The sequence below is a fragment of the Salmo trutta genome, chromosome 24 (assembly GCF_901001165.1).
Source record: "Salmo trutta chromosome 24, fSalTru1.1, whole genome shotgun sequence".
NCBI classification, from domain to species: domain Eukaryota; kingdom Metazoa; phylum Chordata; class Actinopteri; order Salmoniformes; family Salmonidae; genus Salmo; species Salmo trutta.
In genome coordinates this window covers 32,854,244-32,868,074 of record NC_042980.1, presented here as the reverse complement: position 1 = coordinate 32,868,074, position 13,831 = coordinate 32,854,244, and the positions used below count along the sequence as shown (strand labels likewise).

At 44.4% G+C, this 13,831-nt stretch overlaps 1 pseudogene; it reads left to right on the top strand.

Moving 5' to 3' along the window:
- The first annotated feature begins 9,860 nt into the window (after positions 1–9,860).
- On the top strand, positions 9,861–11,261 carry LOC115160533 (atypical chemokine receptor 3-like; annotated as a pseudogene).
- The last annotated feature ends 2,570 nt before the right edge of the window (positions 11,262–13,831 follow it).

Genomic DNA, 13,831 nt, shown 5'->3' with positions numbered 1-13,831 from the left:
GCATGATTGGGGAGTAACGGATTACATCTAAGGGATTACAAAAATTACAGCAAAAAAAAGAACTGTAATCCGGTACGTTACCAACAAAAATATTGTAATCAGATTACAGATACTTTTGAAAAACTAGATTATTACTTCGAGGATTACTTTTACATTCAGAAAGGATGGTTGCGAGAAGAAAAAAAAATATTTGACACTTCTGTTTTCTTAATGACATTCAAATCAGCATTGGAAAAAATCTGAATGTGGTCTCTGACTTGTGTGTTTGATCAATGTGTGATCAATGTGTGTTTGATCAATGGGGAAAATAGCAGGAATAGGCTTTTTGTAGGCTACAGTCCAAGCTATGTCTTCCAATGATGTGACTGCTGTCGGCATCCAAAGATTATCCGACTTGAATAAACTCTTGGAGGTAAGGATGACAGTAGAGGTGTAGTCTACGGCGATACGGATATCACTTATTACTGATATCTACATAGCTCATTGATGTAAATCATTGCTGCGCTCTCATTCAGCTATTTGCGCTTTATGGACTGTGGTTGTTGTGGATGGCTGTTCACAAATCTAAATGTGTATTTGAAACCAATAGTCGTTGAATTTAAGAAGTTTAAACTGCCTATCAATCATGGTTTTTGAAACCAGTGGACAGCCAGTGAAAAATGCGCTCTTGCAACAGCTGCATAGTTCGGATCCAAGCCTATGGAATTAAAGTGGGGCTTTTATTGCTCAATCTAATTCATGCTGATGTAAGAGTGTAGGTTCCGTCCCTCTTCGCCCCAACCTAGGCTCGAACCAGGGACCCTTGCACACATCAACTACTGACACCCACGAAGCATTGTTACCCATCGCGCCACAAAAGCCGCGTTGCAAGGGAAACCCTACTTCAAGTCTCAGAGCGAGTGACGTCACTGATTGAAACGCTATTAGGGCGCACCACCGCTAACTAACCAGCAATTTCACATCGGTTACACTGATAAAATACATCCATAGGCCTAATGGACACAAGCTCAAACTCGCACACTTTTGATTGCCTCTAAGCATGTAGTTGCTTTCATCCATTTTTGGATGGATAGATATAAACTCATGAGGCATGTATAAATTATATTCTTCAGTAATCAATGGATATATATATATATATCCATCCATTGATTACTGAAGAATATAACTTATAAATGCCTCATGAGTTTAGTTCAACTGTCACACTCCATGACAACCCAAAATATAAGCTTGTTTTTCTCCAATGTTTGTAAACTTTGTAAATGTAAACAAACACTTTTGCCTCATATGGTTAATAAAAATATTTGTATCAGGGATGGTCAGTCCTCGCATCCATAGTTCTGACTATTAATTTGAGAGTGGTTACATTTCTCCAGGCCCATCCCTCAGTTTATCAAAACTTATAATGCCTCTTAAGGGGAAAGTAATCTAAAATTAACGGAATCAGATTAAGTTACTGAGTTTGGGTAATCCTAAAGTTACGTTACTGATTACAATTTTGGACAGGTAACTAGTAACTAACGGATTACATTTAGAAAGTAACCTACCCAACCCTGATGATATGTTACGTTTGGTATGGTTATTTAAAACAGATGGTTATTTAAGGCAAAAACAAAAGTAGGATGGTTGGTCGGATTGTATGGGTAGCTGTATAACGCAAACGTCTAGCATCTCAAAGGTTGCAAGTTCAACTCTCATCACGGACAACCCCTAAATTTAACACTAACCTTAACGTTAGCCACCTTGCTAGAATTCGTAGCATGGTATGCAAATTTATAACATTGTATGTTTCTCAAATTTGTTACATACTGTACGTTTTGCAAATTCGTAACATTCTGTTATGTGAACTGAAGTCTCGTTTTAATATGATGACGCTAACCCTTAAAAGAAAACATCTAAAGAAGCATTGAACGTCTGTTAGTCAAATGTAAAAGCAGGTGAACTGGTTCAACTCCTTTTGGCCATTTTCTGGTGTTTTGTGGTGGGTTAGAAATGTTTGAACAAGAAAAAAACATTGAGGCTTTCATTCAATTACTGCTCGCTGTTGCACACAAGCTTCCATTCCCCTAGTCACAAGGGGCACGTTCACATAGCACCTTAGCCCAGGACTAAGAGCCTCATCAGCCCTGGACTAAGGGAGATTTTAGTCCGTGGCTAATGCAAGTGTTCACACTTGCACATTCTAATGTGGGATAGCACCAGCCTTAGCCCAGAAACACGGTGCCAAAGTAGCCAGTGTGAAATGGGGTCAAGAACACATGTTCTCTGTCCAATCACAAAATCAAAATATTCCGTCCAATTTCAAAAGCTGCACTTAATTTGCAGATGCTCGTGATCCCTGGGATGTGTTCCTCACAAAGGAATGGTATATGATTTCATCCTTCCATCTGAGGATAAAAACCTAATAAAATAATACTTTTGTCCATGCAAAAACATTGGTTGCTATGGTTAACAAAAACGGTTGCTATGCAGGCTGGCGTCTTCTCATTTTTATAGCCAACTGCTCCACAAACAGCTGAACGGGCAGAAAACGCTCAATTGTCATCAGTTTTCATAGCTTTTCTATTGATATTTAATTGGATATATGCTAGCAAACCATTATAATAATAGTGTTGCATGATTTCGCATAGATCAGAAAAGTGAATGTCTCGTCCATGCACAGCATTCTCTGTACAGGGGCAATATATTTCAAAATCGAAACATTGTTTCCGAGGTCTGACAAGCAGACAGGAAGGTTTATACAAACCATCGCTGTTGGAAATCGAAGTCTAGAAGCAAGAGGAAATAGGTTAATAAATGCCATAATGCTTATAACATTGGTCGCTTGGTAGAGATAGAATGTTGGTTGCATGTGTGTTCGTCTGTTAGCCAGGACTTTGGTATATAGTAGTGTGAAACGATTTACAAATCTACCAGTCACTCAGATTTTTACCAGTCAAAATATTGTTTCCGGCTAAGATTACACAAATGAAACACAAACTGATGATCATGCTTTGTAATGTTTCTAGAACAAGAACTGTGTTACTAGTAAGAAGTAATGTGGTATATTGTTTAATTTCATTTAAAAAAAAACTTTTTTACCAAAATATCATATAAAATATATTTGTGTAATGTGTAACTCTGTGTTGTTGTTTTTGTCGCACTGCTTTGCTTATCTTGGCCAGGTCGCAGTTGTAAATGAGAACTTGTTCTCAACTGGCCTACCTGGTTAAATAAAGGTGAAATAATATATTTAAAAAAAGCACAGATGAGACCAACATGTTCACCTGCCCCCTTAACTGCGGGAGGTTACCGTGGTAGTGCGATTTGAGTCATGTTTGCACTTGTGAGATCGAGTCTGACTAGACTAGAGGCATTGTCTTCTCATCCATAGCAGTTGAATCTCAAACATAGAAAAACAAACTAGCTTGTCAACAAAACAATGTAAATAGCCAAGAAACACAAGGACTCAATCTCACTTCTGTAGACTTTTGTTTCAAGTAAATTAGACCAACTGTTATGCCTGTGCACAGCGCTTCTAAAATCTTTCAATCAGCTCTTCACATGTTCACAGCTGCCAGCCAGGCAGTTGTAGTGCGATTCATTTACCAGCTATGAAACAAAACGGCTACTGCAGCATTTCTTTAACTATAAATGTGATCCTACTTGACTATACATGTGATCACACGTGACAATTTTTATTCACAAAATAATGTTAGTGAAATGCTCGCAATGTGAAGCCCTGACAGACATCTTACCTGCCAGTGCTAAAATCTACCCGCATGTGGCAGGTGTTAATTTTAGGCCCTGCTAGCTCTCATGGTAGGTAGTCTATCTATGTTGTAACCAGCTCAGCCTCATTGGGTGTTTGGAGTGTGATGAACTAAAGGTTTGTGATCTGAATATTCCCCTTTTGCTTTGGGGGCCAGATGACAGGGGGAGGAAGGAGAAAGAGCAAGATAAAAGTGTGCAGCTGCTGCTATTAGGGAGAATGACAAAACTACTGTAGTAAAGGGCAAGAAGTTACGGACACCGACGTCTCGCTTCCAGACAAACTAAACACCTTCTTTGCCCGCTTTGAGGATAATACAGTGCCACCGACGCAGACCGCTACCAAGAACTGTAGGCTCTCCTTCTGTGGCCGACGTGAGTAAGACATTTAAACGTGTCAACCCTTGCAAGGCTGCCTGCCCAGACGACATCCCAAGCCGCGTCCTCCGAGCATGCGCAGACTAGCTGGCTGGTGTGTTTACGGACATATTCAATCTCTCACTATCCCAGTCTGCTGTCCCCACATGCTTCAAGATGGCCACCATTTTTCCTATACCCAAGAAAGCAAAGGTAACTGAACTAAATGACTATTGCCCTGTAGCACTCACCTCTGTCATCATGAAGTGCTTTGAGAGACTAGTCAAGGATCATATCACCTCCACCCTACCTGTCACCCTAGACCCACTTCAATTTGCTTACCGCCCCAATAGGTCCACAAATGATGCAATCGCCATCACACTGTACACTGGCATATCCCATCTGGACAAGAGCAATACCTATGTAAGAATGCTCTTCATTGATTATAGCTCAACATTCAACACCATAGTACCCTCCAAGCTCCTCATTAAGCTTGAGGCCCTGGGTCTCAACCCTGCCCTGTGCAATTGGGTCCTGGACTTCCTGACGGGCCGGAAACAACATCTCCACTTCACTGATCCTCAATACTGGGGCCCCACAACGGTGCGTGCTCAGCCCCTCCTGTACTCCCTGTTCACCCATGCCTGCGTGGCCATGCACACCACCAACTCAATCATCAAGTTTGCAGATGACACAACAGTAGTAGGCTTGATTACCAACAATGACGAGACGGCCTACAGGTAGGAGGTGAGGGCACTCGGAGTGTGGTGTCAGGAAAACAACCTCTCACTCAACGTCAACAAAACAAAGGAGATTATCGTGGACTTAAGGAAACACCAGAGGGAGCACCCCCCTATCCATATCAACGGGACAGCAGTGGAGAAGGTGGAAAGTTTTAAGTTCCTCGGCGCACACATCACGGACAAACTGAAATGGTCTACCCGCACAGACAGTGTGGTGAAGAAGGCGCTATAGCGCCTCTTCAACCTCGGGAGGCTGAGGAAATTTGGTTTGTCACCGAAAACCCTCACAAATTTTTACAGATGTACAGTTGAGAGCATCCTATCGGGCTGTATCACCACCTGGTACGGCAACTGCACCACCCACAACTGCAAGGCTCTCCAGAGGGTGGTGCAATCTGCACAACGCATCACCGGGAGCAAACTACCTGCCCTCCAGGACACCTACAGCACTCGATGTCACAGGAAGGCCAAAAGATCATTAAGGACAACAACCAGCCGAGCCACTGCCTGTTCACCCCGCTACCATCCAGAAGGCGAGGTCAGTACAGGTGCATCAAAGCTGGAACCAAGAGACTGAAGAACAGCTTCTATCTCAAGGCCATCAGCCTGTTAAACAGCCATCACTAACACAGAGAGGCTGCTGCCTACATACAGACTTGAAATCATTGGCCACTTTAATAACTGGATCACTAGTCACTTTAATAAGGTCACTTTAATAATGTTTACATATCGTGCATCACCCATCTCATATGTATATACTATATTTTATACCATCTATTGCATCTTGCCTATGCTGCTCTGTCATTGCTCATCCATATATTTATATGTATATGTTCTTATTCCATTAATTTACTTAGATTTGTGTGTATTTGGTAGTTGTGGAATTGTTAGATTACATGTTAGATATTACTGCGCTGTCGGAACTAGAAACACAAGCATTTCGCTACACTCGCAATAACACCTGCTAACCATGTGTATGTGACCAATACAAATGATTTGATTTGATGTTGTGTGCCAGAGGTGAAGGGGTCAAGTGCCAAATAGCAATGAAAGGGGCTATCAATTGAATAGCGCCATGATCGTTGAAAGAATGAGCTGAAACCACAGACAGCCCTAACACAACACACACATGTCTATTGGCCACTGCTCCAGGTACATGCACTAACACACTCAGTCACAGATATCGCAGACAGCTTGGAGTGGGCAACGTGGTATTCTGCAGTCACACACTATCACACAGCTCTCACACACCAGCTGCTCTAAGCGGTCACGTTTCAATGCACTTTAACACGCTGTGTCGCCCAGCGGCGCTGACTGTCTTTGACCATGGCTGGACCGGGTCTAAAGTAGTTAAACCCCCCGGCAACACAGTGTTTTCCAGAAGCACATGGAGTAGCTAGCCAAATAGAAAAAGTAGCCAGCCAGGATCCTGAAAAGGTATTCATTCAGTGTATTGTTTTTTTGGGGGATATCTTCTAGGCTTATATGATCAGGACTATTTTCTAGGTAAGAAAACATAAACCTTTTTTTTAACAATTAACCTGTCCTCTCTTGAGATTAAAGTATTTTATAGCAAGATATGCATTTCCCACAATTATGGCTCCCCAGTGGGTGGGCCTGGCTGCCAAGTGGTTGGGCCTATGCCCTCCCAGGCCCACCCATGGCTGAACCCCTGCCCAGTCATGTGAAATCCATATACTAGGGCTGTCACGTCCTGACCAGCAAAGGGAGTAATTGTATTATAATTGGTCAGGACGTGGCAGATGGGTATTTGTTTTGTATTGTTTAGGTTGAGTGTGAATTTTGTAGGTGTGTTTGATTTATTATTTCCGGGTTTTGGTTTATGTTCTATGTTTTGTATGTCTAGGTTCATTCTAGTTCTATGTATTTCTATGTCTAAGTAATGGGTGTTGGACTCTCAATTGGAGGCAGGTGTTTCTGTTGCCTCTGATTGAGAGTCCTATATATAGGTTTGTGTTTTGGTTGTAGTTTGTGGGTAGTTGTTTTTGCATTGTGTTGTATATAGCCTGCAAAACTGTTCCTGTCGGTCATTGTGTCTTGGTTTTTTCGTGGTGTTCACATTTAAATAAAATATGATGAGCACGCAACCCACTGCGTATTGGTCCACTTTTTACGACAGCGATTTCTCCATATCTTCAGACGAAGAGGAGCGTGACAGAACTACCACCACAAAAAGACCAAGCAGCGGAGGAAGTCTGGTGAGGACCGGGGAACACGGCTGGTAAGGGAGCCCGAGAGGCAGCCCCAATAATATTTTTTGGGGGGGCACCACAGGTAGTTTGGCTGGGCGAGGATTGAGACCCAGGCCAAATCCCCGTACTGTTTTTGGGCGACATATGACTGGACAGGTCCCGTGCTTAGGAGTAATGGGTGCTGTGGCGAGGCGGGGTATTTTCAGGCCGGTATGCGCAAGTACCAGCGCCCTGCATCTGCAAGGGGAAAGTGGGCATCCAGCCAGTAGGGGTGATGCCAGTCCTGTGCTTGAGACCGCCAGTGCGCCTCTACGGTCCAGTGTTTCCCGCTAACGCACTAGCCTTGAGGTGCGTGTCTCCAGGCTGGCACGTCAGTACCAGCCCCACGCATCAAGCTTCCAGTGAGTCAGCCCAGTCCAACTCAGCCTGTTCCCGCTCCTCGCACTAGCCCTGAGGTGCGTGTCACCAAGCTGGTACCTCCACTACCAAGCCCCACGCATCAGGCTTCCAGTGCGTCAGACCAGGCCCGAGTATTCGGCAAAAGTGCCTCGTCCAGAGTGTCCAGCAACAGTTGCCTAGTCCAGAGGTGTCCGGCAACAGTTGCCTCGTCCAGAGTGTCCGGAAACCAGGGAGACGGCCGCCAGTCCGGAGACGGCCGCCAGTCCGGAGCCGCCGGGGCGCCGCCCGCCAGCCTGGAGCCGCCAGGGCCACCCGCCTGTCGGGCGCAGCAAGAATTGCTCGCCGGGCGCAGTCAGGGTCGCCCACCACCAGTCCTCCGGCGCGGCCAGGGGCGCCACCTAAGTGGGCGACGCCGAGGGTGGAGCGGAGAGTCCACGTCCCGCACCTGAGCTACCCTCCAGTATAGGTGGGTGTTGCACAGGTGCCGTCGTTGACGGCAGCCACCCTCCCTTCCCTCCCTCTAGTTAGGGGTTTATTTTTTGGTTGTTTTGTTGTCTAGGTGCATTCGGGGTATGCACCTTTTGGGGGTGGGGTACTGTCACATCCTGACCAGCAAAGGGAGTAATTGTATTATAATTTGGTCAGGGCGTGGCAGATTGGTATTTGTTTTGTATTGTTTAGGTTGAGTGTGAATTTGTAGGTGTGTTTGATTTATTATTTCGGGGTTTGGTTTATGTTCTATGTTCTATGTTTTGTATGTCTATGTCTTTGTATTTCTATGTCTAAGTAATTGGGTGTTGGACTCTCAATTGGAGGCAGGTGTTTTCTGTTGCCCTCTGATAGTCCCTATATATAGGTTTGTGTTTTGGTTGTTTTTGCATTGCGTTGTGTGTGTATATAGCCTGCAAAACTGTTCCTGTCGGTCATTGTTTCTGTTTTTTCGTGGTGTTCACATTTAAATAAAATATGATGAGCACGCAACAGCTGCGTATTGGTCCACTTTTTTCCGACAGCGATTTCCCCATATCTTCAGACAAAGAGGAGCGTGACACGGGGCCTAATGAATTATTTCAATTGACTGATTTCGTTATATAAACTGTAACTCAGTAAAATCTTTGAAATTGTTGCATATTGGGTTATATTTTTGTTCAGTATAAGTGGAAAATGTACCCGGCTGGAAATTTGTGTGTAACCCGGTTGTACAGCCCGGCGCTAGTGGCAAACACTGATATCCCGGCTCTGATGTCTCCCCACATCTCAGTATGTGGACATGTGTGCCAATCAGGAGGAAAAGGAGAGGTTATATCTTTCATGTTTAGGGTTTGTTCTTCAATCCCTCACATCCCTCCCATCATGTTCTGACTGTCAGGGGAAGAGAGACATCATACCTGAGTGTAAGAGGACCAATCATAATCAGACATACAGAGAGGTCAGAGGTTGTGCTGTAATAAATATTGAGCAGTGTGTGTAAGTGTTCATGATGCATGTTGCATGAGTGTGTAGGATCCCTTTGCGTGAGTGTGTGTACTGTATATGATTAGTCTCAAATGTTTTCAGATCACATAGCTGTGGTTATGACCGAGCTGTCCTTTGATCATCTTGCGATGACAGCTCTTCCCTTTCTGGAGGTGCAGAGGCTAATGTTTCCCTTGTAACAAACACCAAAAAGGAGGAGAATTATTTTAAGCGGCATCCGGGTTTCTCATCCCGACTGACGCTGGATCTGGGAACGCCAGGAAAGTTTAGAAAATACATAATGTTTGGGTTACAGATCCCACTTCCTCACATTTAATCTGATGTTGTGTTTTTTTGGACTAATGGCAACATAGCTGGTTGCTGCCCTCTGACTGGATGCAAAAGACAGCTTTGGCAGGTCATTCCTCAATCATCCAAAACAACAGAGCTATTATGAATTAATAAAGCATTGTTTTAAGAGTTAACTACATTTAGATTTCTGTCAGATCTGGTGGCTTAAATAAGCTTGTGTTTTTTTTTTTGTTAATTTCATTTGGGTGCCTATTAGATCTCATAACATACTGTAGAATGCAGGGCTCTGTTAAGAAGTGAATTGCTTTTCCTGATCTAGCTCTGCCCCAGGAACGAGTGAGGGTCAGGACTGATGGGGTTGAGATCTTGTTAATAAAAGTCAAAGGAAACTCAGGGCAGCGCTCTCTAAATGTAGTTCAAACATTTACTGTGCCATGGCAAACAGACAGATCTGATAATCAGGACTGAGGGCTGCTGTCTTCTTGTCTCTACAGATCCCAGATCAGTGAGGTGTGCGTTGATCGTTCCCAGCCAACGGCCAGAAGGATGAACGCTCTCGATCTGGTATGAGCTGTTAGACACATGGGAGGACCTGAACCTCACAGGCCTCCTGGAGAACGGGACGCGGGTGGAGATGGGGTGGCTGTTCCCACGGCCTTCGACCGCAGCGCCCTTGCTCCACTCCATGTGCATCCTCTACGTCTTCATCTTCGTGGTATGTTTGGCCGCCAACGGCCTCGTCCCTCTGGATCAAACATCCGTGCCCAGCACACCACCTCAGCTCGCCTCCCCCTCGCCACGAGACGCACCTCTACATCGCCCATCTGGCGGCGGGCTACCTGTGCGTGTGCGTCACCACTGCCCGTGTGGGTGAGCTCCTGGCACAGCACGGCCACTGGCCCTTCAGCGAGTTGGCGTGTAAGCTCACCCAACCTACTCTTCTCCGTTAACCTCTTCAGCTCCAATCTTCTTCCTGGCCTGCATGAGCGTCGGACCGCTACTGCGCGTGACCGCGGCCGGCCGACAGTGAGGATGGGGGCCGGCGCCGAAAGCTGATTCGCCACGGCGTTGTGCATGGGGGTGTGGCTCCTGGCTCTGGTGGCTTCCCTGCCGGACACGTACTTCCTGCGGGCTCTGAGGTCATCACAAGGGGAGGTGAGTGCTGTGCAGGCCGGTGTACCCAGAGGAACACCCTAGGAGTGGATGGTAGGGGTCCAGCTGAGCTTCATCCTGCTTGGTTTCATCATCCCCTTCCTGTCATCACTCTGGCCTATGCCCTCCTGGCCAAAGCACTCTCCTCCTCCTTTTCCTCCTCGGCAGTGGAGCAAGAGCGTCGTGTGAGCCGCAAGGTGTCCTGGCCTACATAGTGGTGTTCCTCGGCTGCTGGGGCCCCTACCACGGGGTGCTCCTGGCCGATGCCCTCTCCCTGCTGGGCCTGGTTCCTCTGAGCTGTGGGCTGGAGAACGCCCTCTACGTGGCGCTGCACCTCACCCAGTGTCTGTCCCTGCTCCACTGCTGCTTTAACCCCATCCTCTACAACTTCATCAACAGGAACTACCGCTACGACCTGATGAAGGCCTTCATCTTTAAGTACTCCACACGTACAGGCCTGGCCAGGCTCATAGAACAGACCCATGTTTCTGAGACAGAGTACTCTGCCGTCGCTGTGGAGAACACACCACAGATCTGAGACTGAACTCTAGAACACACTCTGGAACTCAAAAACACATCAAGGACATTTAGAACATAGTCTAGATCAGTGGTCACCAACTGGTCCATCTCCAAGGCTTTCCTAGTCGATCGCCAAACATTTCTGTAAAAAGCCCAACGATAAAGCCTTGCGTTCTTAATTGATTTGCACTGTTTGCGGTAGGTGCACTTCATTCAGCTGCCCTGCGTGCTGGGTAGTCGAAGTGTTTCCATTTTTTATCATTTAAGGTACAAACTCTGCCTACCCGGTGGTCCTGGAGATCAAATCAAGTTCACCTATAGGCCTACCGCTGGCCAATCAGATACACTATATATACAAGAGTATGTGGACACCCCTTCAAATGAGTGGATTCGGCTATTTCAACTTCACCGTTGCTGACAGGTGTATAAAATCAAGCACACAGCCATACAATCTCCATAGACAAACATTGGCAGTAAAATTGCCTTACTGAAGAGCTCAGTGACTTTCAATGTGGATGCCACCTTTCCAACAAGGATGCCACCTTTCCAACAAGTCAGTCAAATTTCTGCCCTGCTAGAGCTGCCTCGGGAAAATGTAAGTGCTGTTATTGTGAAGTGGAAACGTCTAGGAGCAACAACGGCTCAGCCGCGAAGTGGTAGGCCACACAAGTTCACAGAACGGTCTGTCCTAGCATTGCCTGTATTCGAGCTGCAGCAGTGATTGTATATAGAGTTGATCCAATAGCTGCATTATTTTCTAAACTGCTAGAGGTGTGTGTGTGCGTACGGGTGTGGGGACCTCAAAGTCCACTTTGAAAATAGTTCGAAGGGCATTAAAATACTGTACATATATTATCATTATGAGATTGTTATTAACTTTAGATATTTTTGTACATATTTATGCTATGCTTCGACTTTTCAACTTTGTATTTTCTATGTTTTTACTCATTGTGTTGTGGATTCAGAAGTCCATTTCAGTAATGTCTATGTGTTCATAAAGCTGCCTCATTGAAAATGAGAGTCCCTTGCTCTGTGACACCAGTCCTGCCGTTTACTTCAATCTCATAATGCTTTGAACACAGCTCCCTTTCCTCATCTCCCTCCTTCGGTGACGCCTGACCTAGAATGACTAGAGAGGTCCCGGAATTGTCTCAGAAAATGTTGAGTTTTCAGAACAGGGATCATTTAAGGAGAGGAGACAAGGAAAGGAAGCTAGGTAGGAGTGTTGACACAGCCTCTATCTCTATCACCACATATAGCATAGCTGTAACCATACAATACGTTATGGCTAATATTAGCATTAGCGATAATAGTGAGACATGTGTGCTTCATATGGCATCTAGGACGCTGCATCAGCACACAGACCACACCACAGCACAGACAGAGAGGGCTTTATGACCAATAACCCAACACAGCTTTACTGCATCCATGTGTAGGCAGCCACAGCCACAATGCTGGACAGATGTGTATAAATGCTGCAGACTATCAACACGAAAAAGAGGAACTACATTCTGAATCTTTTATTGGGATATATCCTGTGTGTGTCAATGTATGTCTGTGAGTGCGAGAGACAGCTTGTATGTGGGCGTGCATGTGTCTGTGTGTGTGTGTGTGTCTGACTACATGTTGTGGGCCACAGTGCAAACCATGTGACTCACACAGTGTTCCATGCCAAATTATGATGTTGGATATAGAGATGAGCATGATTATTTGAATATTAAAATGTCCGAACGGATGTTAGTATTCGAATACTTGTGTGAATATACATTTCTGCTAGAAAAAAAATCTATAGGCCTATTTTAAACACCGACAACAGTAGAAATCAATTTCTCGAGCTGAAAGACGATGGCCAAAGCTTACCCATTATGTTGCACAATGATGTAAATAATTCATATTTTTAGTCATAGTACATTATGATACATTTGAGCTTGAAATGCCAAATCCGAATGTGTGACTTTGGATGTTTCTGTGAGTCTTAAGCCTTTTTTCTTATGGGATGACGTGCAAATTCTTTACAGCCTATGTTTTGTTTCAAAGTTGGGTTTTATTTAAATGTTACCACCTACCAACATGGCAATGTTAATTAATCAGAAACATCTGCTGTAAAGTTCTTCCTATTCGCAAGTCATCTGAGAGCCAAACAGCTTTTCTCTGTAGCAAAAACTTGGGTTTCTACTAGATAAAACAGCCACAAAGTCAAAATGGTCTATACCATACAAATTCGTGAAAACAAAAATGTGCTTTTTGGTCTTCATTTAAGGTTAGAGTTAGGCTAAGGTTAGCAGTGTGGTTAATGTTAGGGTTTAGGTGAGAGTTTGATTAAAAATCAAATTTTAAGATGTGAAAATGTAGAAATAGACGGGGTTCATGACTTTGTGGCTGTGTTAACTAGTGACAACCCTACAATTGGCCGCCTTGCCATGGAGCAAATTAAATTAACACAAATTAATGTTTTTGCATCTCCCCTCTTTTTTTACAAGCAAATTATCATAATCCATTGGATAATTTGTCAAGTTTCACTTATTTTTCTGCTAGTCTGCATTCCAGTTCCACCTCAGACACCACCAAAACAACCACTATGCCGATGTCGGCTAAAGCGGAAACTGATTGAATATAGTCCTTAAGTTAAAAAAACACAAGTATTTTTAATATTCCGGATATCCAACAAAAATGTATGATACTATTCAAATATTGAACAGATGTCAAACCCCCTATCCCTAGTTGGATATGTCCTAAACATTTATGTGTACAATGCTATTTCTGTCTGTGGTGTAGCCAAACATATTTAGTTTGATACATTGTCATGAGTCATCGTGTTATCTGATTGGATGCATATGTATCCTATTACATTGTAAGGTTGCAATCCTAGCAGTGATTATTAAAAAAGAAAGAAACAAAGACCAGCATGTCTACAAGAAGAGGCCTTCCATTATA